This window comes from Pelophylax lessonae (genome assembly GCF_965119305.1).
Source record: "Pelophylax lessonae genome assembly, chromosome: 5".
NCBI classification, from domain to species: Eukaryota; Metazoa; Chordata; class Amphibia; order Anura; family Ranidae; genus Pelophylax; species Pelophylax lessonae.
The window spans coordinates 545,049,905-545,063,115 of NC_138772.1; the positions used below are offsets into that span (position 1 = coordinate 545,049,905).

The following is a 13,211-nucleotide window of genomic DNA, read 5'->3' on the forward strand; positions in this document are numbered from 1 at the left end:
CAAACAATCCCCATTCTTTGCCAACTATGGCTTCCACCCATCCTTCCTACCCAGCACTATCCCGGAAAGCTCTGTGCCAGCTGTGCTAGAAACCGTAACCTTCCTGGAAACCAACAACAAGCTACTACAGGAAACAATAGCCAAGGCACAGGAGTACAACAAAAGAATGTTTGATAGGAAAAAGCGTGGCGAATTAATTCTGGAACCTGGCGATCAAGTGTGGTTATCCACCACCAACTTAAAATTAGCATGTCCATCAAGGAAACTGGGACCTAAGTTTGTGGGGCCATTCCCTGTAAAGAGAAGGATCAATAATGTGGCTTACGAATTGGAATTACCAGCCTCCTTTAGGATCCACCCGGTCTTTCATGTGACACTTCTGAAACCTGCCTCTCCCAACCCCTTCCCGGAACGAAACTCTGGCCCACCCGAGCCAACAATAGTAGGGGGAGAAGAGGAATATGAAATTGAGGCAATTATGGACTGCAGGAAAAGAGGTAACCAAATCCAGTTCCTGATAAAATGGAAGGGATATGGCCCTGAGGACAATTCTTGGGAACCCGAAAATAACATCCACGCCAGAAGACTCCTTCAGACGTTTAAACGGTCCCATCCGGAAAAGATGGCCCAGTTGGGCATCCGGAGGCTGCCCATTGGGAGGGGGCCATGTCAGGAAGGTCCTGCCAGGAGACAAGTTGGCAATCGCAGGCAAGGCCCTGCCCCTTGAATTTCCCAAAGCTAATTGGCTAATTGCCAAATGTGAAAGCCCCAGCATGTGAATTGAGTGTGCTGCGCACCTGATGACAGTTAAGCATCAAGAGGCCTATTTAAGCTAGATCTGCTCCCAGGATCAGTGCTGTCTCGTCTACAGCGTTCCGTGCCAGTCCTGCTTCCTGTTACCTGTGTTGTTCCTGAGATCTTGACCCGGCTTGCCTTTGACTACTCCAGTTCTCTGCCTGCACCGATCCCGGCTTGTCCTTTGACCATTCTCCAGTCTGTCCACTTGTACCTGATCTGATCTCTCTGTGTATGACCCGGCTTGTCTGACTCTGCTTACCTTCCAGTATACCTCGAGGCTCCCTAGCTGCTGCATTGATCCAACTACTCCCAGGACACCTGCCTCCGTCTGGAACTCTACGCTACCAGCAGTCCTGCAGCCTGCACATCCACCGGCACTCGTGCGACTCTGCACTCTGCGCTTCCTGTTTACTCTCTCAGGGGCTCTGAGTCAGAGGTGTAAGAGAGGCCTTCCTCCGCACATTCAGGCTCTACCTACCAGGTACCTGACACTGCCCTACGTCCCTCCTTGGCTATCAGCCTGCCCTGCACCCCTCCTTGGCTATCAGTCTGCCCTGCACCCCTCCTTGGCTATCAGTCTGCCCTGCACCCCTCCTTGGCTATCAGTCTGCCCTGCACCCCTCCTTGGCTATCAGTCTGCCCTGCACCCCTCCTTGGCTATCAGTCTGCCCTGCACCCCTCCTGGGCTAACAGCCTGCCCTGCACCCCTCCTGGGCTAACAGCCTGCCCTGCACCCCTCCTGGGCTACATGTCTGCCCTGCATCCCTCCTGGGCTAAAAGTCTGCCCTGCACCCCTTCTAGGCTAACAGTCTACCTTACAATTCCCAACAAACCAACAACCTGCATAGCACCCCTCCTGGACTAAAAGCATGCCCTTCACTCCTCTTGGGCTATCAGCCTGCCCTACGTCCCTCCTTGGCTATCAGCCTGCCCTGCACCCCTCCTTGGCTATCAGTCTGCCCTGCACCCCTCCTTGGCTATCAGTCTGCCCTGCACCCCTCCTTGGCTATCAGTCTGCCCTGCACCCCTCCTGGGCTAACAGCCTGCCCTGCACCCCTCCTGGGCTAACAGCCTGCCCTGCACCCCTCCTGGGCTAACAGCCTGCCCTGCACCCCTCCTGGGCTAACAGCCTCCCCTGCACCCCTTCTGGTCTACATGTCTGCCCTGCACCCCTTCTGGGCTAATAGCCTCCCTGCCTCCCTCCTGGGCTAAAAGTCTGCCCTGCACCCCTTCTAGGCTAACAGTCTACCTCGCAACTCCGAACAAACAAACAACCTGCACTGCACCCCTCCTGGACTAAAAGCATGCCCTGCACTCCTCCTGGGCTAACAGACTGCCCTGCACCCCTCCTGGGCTAACAGCCTGCCCTGCACCCCTTCTGGGCTAACAGTCTACCTTGAAACTCTCAACAAACGAACAACCTGCTCTGCACCCCTCCTGGACTTAAAGCATGCCCTTCCCCCCTCTTGGGCTAGCAGCCTGCCCTGCACCCCTCCTGGGCTAACAGCCTGCTCCGCACCCCTTCTGAGGTAACAACCTGCCCTGCACCCATTCTGGGCTAACAGCCTGCCCCTATACCCCTCCTGGACTAACATTCTACCTTGCACCTACCCCCAAATACACCCCCCTTCCTGACTAACAACCTGCACTGCACACCTGCTGGACTAACAGCCTGTCTTGCCCCCCTCTTGGGCTACAAGTCTACCTTCTACCTTGCACCCTGACCCAACTCCCTCCCCTCAACTAACAACCAGCATTGCACTGCTTCTGGGCTAACAGCCTACCATGCACCCCTCTTAGACTAATAGCCTGCCCTGCACCATTCTGGACTAACGGCCAGCCCTGCACCACTTGTGGGCTAACAGCCTGCCCTAAACCCCTCCTGGACTACCAGCCTGCCCTGCACCCCTGTTAGACTACCAGCCTGCCCTGCACCCCTGTTAGACTACCAGCCTGCCCTGAACCCCTCCTGGACTAACAACCTTCCCTGCACCCCTATTAGACTAACAGCCTGCCCTGCACCCTTCCTGGACTAACACACTACCTAGGTAACAATATTTCTAACGTCTTGACAGCTTTAACAGTTATGAACCATGAGAAGTTATAATGACAGTTATCGTTGCTGCATCTACTACTAAGGTGTATTTAAAGGGACGGTATGGCCTGTAAAATGTTTTTTGAAGGACAAAGACCACAGTGAGACCAGCAGCCATTCTCAGGGGAAAAGGGCAGCATGGAGCTCCATAAAGCTGTGTGCTCAAAGAAAAATACAAGTTGGGGGGGGGGGGGTGGGCAGCCTTATTATTATACATGGCTCAATGTTCTAAATTCTCTACATTGACACAAATGAGTGATGATGGAGAAGAGTCCCGGAGTATATGTTCTCAGACTCCATGGTGCCAATCTGCATGTCCTACAACAAAGTAACACCCTAGATCCCACCCTAGGTCTGCCCTCCAGGCCATTTTATGTGGCTCTTGCACCTCTCCTGCACCTGCGGCTCCCCCTCATCTCTGCTCCTACCTTGTCTCAGCAGTTGGCAGCAGAGAGAAGGATAGAACTCCTCCACCAGATCCTGGGCTTCTCTGTGCAGCCGCAGAGAGGCTCATCTGTGCCCACAACCCCCATTGCAGCAGTTAGCAGCAGAGAGGAGGACAGGAACTCCTCCTGCAGATGCAGCCCCCTGGTCTCCACCTCCAGCATTCAGCTGACTCCATCCCTCCTTGGGTCCTCCTCCAGACCCTGCACTTTCTGCTTCCCAGTTCCACCCCAGCTTCTTCCTGGCAGCAGCACAAGGTAAGGGGGGTGCACTGTGATGCAAGGGAGGGTAGGGGGCCCTTGACTTCTGATGGTGGGGGGGGGGGGGGGCTTGCTCTGGTCATCTACAGTAGTCTTACAGACACAGCCGGCTGTTTGAGGGCAACCATAAAACTGATGTTGCCCGCGATGAACTTGAGTTTGACACCCCTGCTCTAGATAGAGACATCTCTTCCTTCAGACGTCATCTTATATTTTATACAATGTATACATTCATATCCTATTTATACTGAGGGCTAAAAATACAATTTTCTGTCATTTTGTTACTTTTAATCAAACGCAAACGTGGAATTCTGTATATGAAATTTATATTCAACATTTTCCATTTCCAGCCAGAAGGTGGCACTGTAGGCTCTTTAAAGAGTCCCTGTCTACAACCTAGAAAATTTCAGATGAACGCACAGAAAAATCAATGATTGCAATGCGCTTTTAACCACTTCAGCTCTGGAAGGTTTTACCCCTCTAAATGACCAGGCCATTTTTTGGGATTTAGCACTGCGTTACTTTAACGAAAAATTGCGTGGTTTTGCAACTCTGTACCCAAATACAATTGATGTCCTTTTTTCCCCACAAACAGAGCTTTCTTTTGGTGGTATTTGATCACTGCGGTTTTTAGATTTTGCGCTATAAACAAAAAAAGAGCGACAATTTTGAAAAAAAACGCCATATTTGTTTTTATTTTCTGCTATAAAACATTCCCAATAAAAACATTTTAAAAATCTAATTTTTTTATCAGTTTAGGCTAATTTGTATTCTGCTACATATTTTTGGTAAAAAAAAAAAATCCCAAAAAGCGTATTTTAATTGGTTTGGGCAAAAGTTATAGCGTTTACAAACTACGGGATAGATTTATGGACTTTTTATTTATTTTTTGGTTTTTATTAGTAATGGCGGCAATCAGCCTTTTTTAGCGGGATTGCGACATTGCGGCGGACAGATCGGACCCCTAACTGACATTTTTTACACTTTTTGGGGACCAGTGACATTACTACAGTAATCAGTGCTAAATATTATGCACTGTTACTGTATAAATGACACTGGCAGGGAAGAGGTTAACACTGGGGGTGATCAAAGGGGTTAATGTATGCCTAAGTATGCTTGTTCAGTGTGGGGGGGGGGTTCTGCTTTGTTTACATAAGCAGGCGGGTCTTCTGTCACTTTCTCTGACGATTGCGGGAGGCCGGCAGCAATCGCCTAAACACAGGGGGATCTGTATTTACAAACATGTGAAGGGGGGTTCACTTTTGTGAGATACTGTAAATAACATGCATAAAATACATTGAGGCTACGTTCACATGTGGGCGTAGCGGATCAAGGGCAGAATCACCACGATTCTGTTTGCATGATGTTACTGCGATTCGGCAGGTGGAAATCGCGGTAACATCGCACAGCGCTTGGGGTGCCATTGCAAATCACGGGCATCGCACAGGCGTCCCGGAATCATTGCAAATCGCGGATTGCGGGCAGAATTTGCGGTGATTCTGCCCGTGATCCGCTACGCCCACATGTGAACGTAGCCTAAAGCGGAGTTCCGGCCTCAAAAAACACTTTGGGCCATCTGCTTGCTGACAATAACCTGAAAAAGAAATGGATGCTCCCGATTTTTTTTTTTCTTTACTTAATTTGTTATTGAAGACAGGAAACTCCCCTTTCTTCTACTTCCTCCCTCTGCGGCGGCGGCCCGCGCCGTCACTTCCTGCTTGCGTTGACTCCTGGGAGCTGAACGTCATCGCTCCCAGGAGTCAATGCGCCTGCACCGGCCCCGCTCGTCACTTCCGGGGCATCATTCCCTGCTAAACAGCTTCTGGGCATGCCCAGAAGCTGTGCAGGGATGACGTGTGTGCACCGGAACTGACGAGCGGGGCCGGTGCAGGGCATTCTGGAACCGAAGAGGACACCGAAGAGGACGCTGCGGCTTCAGCTCCCCACACCTGAGATGGCAGCGCTGGACAAGAAATTTTCAAGGTAAGTATTTCTTCTAAAAGGTAAGTGCAATCTGGGACAGTTCTGAGGCTATCCATTATGAAATGCACTAGGCCTGACTGTCCTGGGAGTATTTTTATCTAAAAAAAACGTTTCCGAGGCCGCCCTTTTTTTTTAAGCCTATTAGAGCCTCTGGCTCTAATCACTTTAAGACTGGAAGATTTTCCCCCTTAATGACCAGGCCAGTTTTTTGCGATTCGGCACTGCGTTAATTTAATGGACAATTGCGCGGTCGTGCGACGCTGTACACAAACGAAATTGACGTCCTTTTTTTCCCACAAACAGAGCTTTCTTTTGGTGGTATTTGATCACCTGTGCGATTTTTATTTTTTGCGCTATAAACAAAAAAAGAGCGACAATTTTGAAAAAAAAACCAATATTTTTCACATTCTGCTATATAACATTCCCCAAAAAAGAAAATTAAAAAATCTAAATTTTTTAACATATTAGGCCAATTTGTATTCTGCTACATATTTTTGGTAAAAAAAACAATCTCAATAAGCGTATTTTGCTTGGTTTGTACAAAAGTTATTGCGTCTAAAAACTCTGGGAAAGATTTATGTAATTTTTTTTATTTTTTTTTTTATTTATGTCATTTTTATTGTTTTTTTTTTTTTTTACTAGTAATGGCCGTGATCCGCGATTTTTTGTGCGACATTGCGGCGGACAGATCGGACCCCTAACTGACATTTTTGACACTTTTGGGGGTACCAGTGACATTACTACAGTAATCAGTGCTAAAAATATGCACTGTTACTGTAATAATGCCATTGGCAGGGAAGGGGTTAACCCTGTTGGTGCTCAAGGGGTTAAATGTAAGCCTAGGGGAGTGATTCTAACTGTGGGGGGGGGGGGGGCTTGTGAAATGACCATAGAGACCTGTGATCCTATATAGAAGGATCACATGGTCTCTGTGATCATTGCAGGGAGAAGGACGGACGGCTGTGTTTACAACAGCTGACCGTCCTCTCTCAGCGGGGAGCGATTGCGGGTGTCAGGCGGCAATCAGAGCCAGCTTCCCCGCTGACGAGCGGGGGCGGGAGGGCGCGCGCGCCTTCGCCCCCTAGCTGCCTGAGCACGACCGACGTAGAGCTACGTCGGTTCGCCCAGGAGCAGCTGCCTGCGGCGGGCGGTCGTAAAGTGGCTAATCGGGTGCTAAAAAAAAAAAACCCTATTGTAATCCATACATCCGATGCCCTGCATGTAGATTAGGGGGGCCAGATGCATGGATGGGGGGGCGCCCCCCAATGGACGGTCCGCCACTGGTCAGATGTGACTCATGCAGATTGCAGAGGAAGGAGGCAGAAGACAGAAATGATACTTAAAGCTCTGGATTGAGACAAGTACACACTATAGAGCAGGGGTGTCAAACTCAATTTCATCGCGGGGCCGCATCAGCATTATGGTTGCCCTCAAAGGGCCGGTTATATCTGTAAGATTAGTTGTCCAGGGCACCCCACGCCCCCTTACATGAGATGTCAAGAGCCCCCCCACCATGAGAAGTCAAGAGTCACCCACCCTTCCTTACATCACAATGCACCCCCCTTACCTTGTGCTGCTGCCAGGAAGAAGATGTGGGTGGATCTGGGAAGAAGTGCAGGGTCTGGAGGAGAACCAGAGGAGGGCTGGAGTCAGCTTCCAGAGTCTGCTGAATGCTGATACCACAGGAGGCAAAGGCAAGAGAGGTGCAGGATCTGTAGGAGGAGTTCTGCCCTCCTCTCTGCTGCGGACTGCTGAGAATGGGGTGGGTTGGGCAAAGACGAGCCTTTCTGCTGCTGCACAGAGGAGTGCAGGATCTGGCAAACGAGTTCTGTCCTCTCTGCTGTCGACTACAGAGACAAGGGGGGTGCAGCAGCTGCAGGAGAGGTGCGAGGGCCACATGAAATGGCCTGGGGGCCGCATTTGGCCAGCGGGCCTTGTGTTTGACACCTGTGCTATAGAGGGATATACCTTGTTCAGATTTCATGTCCAAGGTTTACAACCATTCTAAAGTGAAGAGTGTTAACTGACAGGTCAGCTTGCTTTTGGAGGTGACGCTGCAGCTTGCTCAGTGATTGCGCAGTGTGGGAAGGTGCCATTTGGTGGTCACTCACCTCTTCATGCACTTGTCAGTCTGTCCTCTTCTCCTTCTTCTCTCTGTCTGTACGGAGGGTCTCGGCTCCTCTGTTGTCCACACACCGCTCCTTATGTCCTCTGGAGTATTAATATCCTGTAAGGAAGACACAGCGTCAGTGTATGAGCGTCTGAAGAGTGACACAAGGAGCAGAGATGACCTTTCCTGATGGAACAAATAATCACATGAGCCTCGTCATCTTCCATAATGTCCTCTCCAGGAAAGGCATGAAATACCTCCGAGAGTGGAGCAATCATTACCTCTAGGATGGAATGCCCCGCTCTGTGACTGATTCCCTGCCAGCAGAGACTGGGGCAATTCCACCCCGGGCCAATGTCAACCCTGTACAAAGCAGATGACAATTATTCATTAGAGCAGGGGTGGCAAACTCAATTTCATCGAGGTTCACATCGGCATTATGGCTGCCATTAAAGGGTCGGTTGTATCTGTAAAGCCCAGTACATACAGGCCGAATGTCGGGCAGCATCGGCCGACTCAATAGAAGCCGGCCGACATTCAGCCTGTGTGTACAGCAGCCTGTCCGACAGAAGCCAGCCACCCGAAGGGTCATGATGGGAAAAGGTCTGCCAACCAGCCAATGGCTTAGAGCGCTGGCTGGACTGTTTGTCACTAGTTTGGCATTTGGCTGGGGTCAGTGCCACTACTGGTAGCATGAGGCAATACCTGGACCCTATAGAGGTTGCACAGGCAGTCCATCTCCTCCAGGATGGCACATCAATACGTGCCATTGCCAGAAGGTTTGCTGTGTCTCCCAGCACAGTCTCAAGAACATGGAGGAGATTCCAGGAGACAGGCAGTTACTCTAGGAGAGCTGGACAGGGCCGTAGAAGGTCCTTAACCCATCAGCAGGACCGGTATCTGCTCCTTTGTGCAAGGAGGAACAGGATGAGCGCTGCCAGAGCCCTACAAAATGACCTCCAGCAGCCCACTGGTGTGAATGTCTCTGACCCGACACCGTGGAGCTGGATTGGCATTTGCCACTGAACACCAGAATTGGAAGGTCCACCACTGGCACCCTGTGCTTTTCACAGATGAGAGGAGGTTCACCCTGAGCACATGTGACAGACGTGAAAGGGTCTGGAGAAGACGTGGAGAACGTTATGCTGCCTGTAACATCGTTCAACATGACCGGTTTGGTGGTGGTCAGTGATGGTAGATGGAGAGGCATTTCTATGGAGAGACGCACAGACCTCTATAGGATAGACAATGGCACCCTAACTGCCATTAGGTATCAGGATGAAATCCTTGCACCCATTGTCAGACCCTACACTGGTGCAGTGGGTCCTGGGTTCCTCCTGGTGCACGGCAATGGCCGGCCTCATGTGGTGAAAGTATGCAGCCAGTTCCTGAAGGATGAAGGAATTTATACCATTGAATGGCCCCCACGCTCGCCTGACCTAAATCCAATAGAACACCTCTGGGACATTATGTTTCCGTCCATCTGACGCTGCCAGGTTGCACCTCAGTCTGTTCAGGAGCTCAGTGATGTCCTGGTCCAGATCTGGGAGGAAATACCCCAGGCACCATCTGTCCTTTCATTATGAGCATGTCCCGACATTGTCAGGCATGCATACAAGCACGTGGTGGCTATACAAACTACTAAGGACCATTCTGAGTTGCTGCAATGAAATTTCAGCAAAACGGACGAGCCTGCTGCATCATTTTTTCACTTTGATTTTCGGGGTGTCTTTAAATTCAGCCTTCTGTAAGGTGATCATTTGAATTTCCATCAAACGATGTGGCATCCTTTCCTTCCTAACACATTACCCAGTCCATACCAGTATAGATCCTAACACATTACCCAGTCCATATCAGTATAGAGCCTAACACATTACCCACCCCATACCAATATAGATCCTAAGACATTACCCAGTCCATACCAGTATAGATCCTAACACATTACCCCAGTCCATACTAGTATAGATCCTAACACATTACCCAGTCCATACCAGTATAGATCCTAACACATTACCCAGTCCATACCAGTATAGATACTAACACATTACCTAGCCCATACCAGTGTAGATCCTAACACATCACCCAGTCCATACCAGTATAGATCCTAACACATTACCCAGTCCATACCAGTATAGATCCTAACACATTACCCACTCCATACCAGTATAGATACTAACACATTACCCAGTCCAGACCAGTATATATTCTAACACATTACCCAGTCCATACCAGTATAGATCCTAACACATTATCCAGTCTATACCAGTGTAGATTCTAACACATTACCCAGTCCATATCAGTATAGATCCTAACACATTACCCAGTCCATACCAGTAAAGAGCCTAACACATTACCCAGTCCGTACCAGTATAGATCCTAACACATTATCCAGTCCACACCAGTATAGATCCTAGCACAATACCCTGTCCATACCAGCATAGATCCTAACACATTACCCAGTCCATACCAGTATAGATCCTAACACATTATCCAGTCTATACCAGTGTAGATTCTAACACATTACCCAGTCCATACCAGTCAGTCCATACCAGTATAGAGCCTAACACATTACCCAGTCCATACCAGTAAAGAGCCTAACACATTACTCAGTCCGTACCAGTATAGATCCTAACACATTATCCAGTCCACACCAGTATAGATCCTAACACAATACCCAGTCCATACCAGTATAGAGCCTAACACATTACCCAGTCCATACCAGTATAGATCCTAACACATTACCCAGTCCATACCAGTATATATTTTAACACATTACCCAGTCCATACCAGTATAGATACTAACACATTACCCAGTCCATACCAGTATAGATCCTAACACATTACCCAGTCCAGACCAGTATATATTCTAACACATTACCCAGTCCATACCAGTATAGATCCTAACACATTACCCAGTCCATACCAGTATAGATCCTAACACATTAGCCAGTCCATACCAGCATAGATCCTAACACATTACCCAGTCCATACCAGTATAGATCCTAACACATTACCCAGTCCATACCAGTGTAGATCCTAACACATTACCCAGTCCATACCAGTATAGATATCCAGCCTGAGATTTTCCCCATTCAGATCTGATGTGTTTTCAAAGTGTTTCTGTCATTTCTGTGAGCAGTGTATGAAATGTTTGGGGGTTCTAAGTAATTTTCTCGCAAAAAAATGTCAGAAAAATGCCTGGGTCCTTAAAAGGTTAATAGCTTAAAGCCCCAGTACAGATGACCCTGGAGAAATTTGTAAAGTTGCAAATTGAGGCCCCATTAAGGCCCCTTTCAGACTTGTGCGACTTGTCCTGCGACTTGGGACTGCAAAGTTGCATGACACGTCGTACCCCATGATTTCCAATGTGTACCGTTCATATCTGTGCGACTTCAAGTCGCAGCGACTTCAAAGTAGTCCCTGCACTTCATTGGTCCAACTTTGATGCGACTTGAGGTCCATAAAACTCAAGATCACAGTGGTATTGCTTCAAGTCACATGGCAAAGTCGCATCAAAGTCGCGTGACTTTTAGGTTGTACAAGTCTGAAATGGGCCGAATGGTGAAAAAAAAATTTGGGTGTACTGGATTGACATGTTGGCCCCTATACAGAACCCGGGACCCCCTACATGACCAGGTCCCTACCGCCTCTATTGACCAGCTGCCCACCTCTGTGCCTCTGCTCCGTCGTCTTCTCTCTCTATGGGGTCCGAGCTTTATGTCCCAACGCCGGCGGAGATTATGAAACGGTACAACCTGATATCTGCAAAATAAGAGAGAGAGTGGGGGTCAGTCACAAGCATCCCCCCCTTCCCCCAAATATTTCCCACCGGTTCAGTCCGGAGACTCAGGAACACGCGTGTTGTCAGAGTCAGGTTACACGTGGTGTGTGTGTAAGTCAATCTGGGACCCCCTCCCCCGTTCCCAGCATGCAGCTGCTGCGACATTATACAGCATGCATGCATACAGTATATATAGGAACATTCATAACATGTGACAGTGTACAGACAGAACATGACAGGGAGGGTATACAGCCAGGGAGGGTGGTGCAGAGGTATATATGAATATGCATGTATATGGATATATAGGATCACATGGATGTAAAGGTGATGAGGCCTATGGATGTCATCGGTGATGGTCACTGTAAAGGTAAATTATCCCATGACTGGGTGAAGAACAGTCATCAATATGAATATATTTCTTCCAGTATGGGCAGGGCTCGACCAAGGAGCTGACAATCAAATGCCTCCTCTACACCCAGGAGCCACGTGTGTGTGCGATCATCACAGATGTGAAGGAGATGAGACATCCAGATCTTAGTACATAGCACCCCCCTGCTGTAGTCCAGACAGACAGATGAGACAGACATGGATGGAGAGACATATTAGATGGTCTCACCGGCGTCCAGGCTGACTCCTTCTTTATTCTGATGAGGAAGGCAAAGGCGCATGCTTTGTCCTAAAATCACAGAGCCCCCGGAAGAGATGGCGGAGTGGTGAGGGGCCCCCCATTCTCAGCCCCCGTCCTCTCCCACCCTCCCCCCCCCCCCTCCATCACAGACTGAGTACCACAAGCTCAGCATCCACCCAGACTGCACTGCAGAGACTGCCAGAGCCATGAGAGCCAGAGCTGGCCCACCCCACTCCTATCACATGTACATTATATTACATCATACCAGGACTATAACCCCCATCATCACTCCTATCACATGTACATTATATTACATCATCCCAGGACTATAACCCCCATCATCACTCCTATCACATGTACATTATATGACATCATCCCAGGACTATAACCCCCATCATCACTCTTATCACATGCACATTATATTACATCATCCCAGGACTATAACCCCCATCATCACTCCTATCACATGTACATTATATTATATCATCCCAGGACTATAACCCCCATCATCACTCCTATCACATGTACATTATATTACATCATCCCAGGACTATAACCCCCATCATCACTGATATCACATGTGCATTATATTACATCATCCCAGGACTATAACCCCCATCATCACTCCTATCACATGTACATTATATAACCCCCATCATCACTCCTATCACATGTACATTATATTACATCATCCCAGGACTATAACCCCCATCATCACTCCTATCACATGTACATTATATTATATCATCCCAGGACTATAACCCCCATCATCACTCCTATCACATGTAAATTATATTACATCATCCCAGGACTATAACCCCCATCATCACTCCTATCACATCATCCCAGAACTATAACCCCCATCATCACTCCTATCACATGTACATTATATTACATCATCACAGGACTATAACCCCCATCATCACTGATATCACATGTACATTATATTACATCATCCCAGGACGATAACCCCCATCATCACTGATATCACATGTACATTATATTACATCATCCCAGGACTATAACCCCCATCATCACTCCTATCACATGTACATTATATTACATCATCCCAGGACTATAACCCCCATCATCACTCTTATCACATGCACATT

General features: G+C 48.6%; 1 long non-coding RNA gene across 1 annotated transcript; it reads right to left on the reverse strand.

The window, feature by feature from the left end:
• Positions 1–7,695: 7,695 nt before the first annotated feature.
• LOC309556395 lies at positions 7,696–12,196 on the reverse strand. Its single transcript, XR_014225318.1, has 3 exons — positions 12,088–12,196; positions 11,359–11,452; positions 7,696–7,807 (listed from the first exon to the last, which is right to left on the reverse strand). It is a non-coding gene; the product is annotated as an uncharacterized lncRNA (long non-coding RNA).
• Between the last annotated feature and the right edge of the window lie 1,015 nt (positions 12,197–13,211).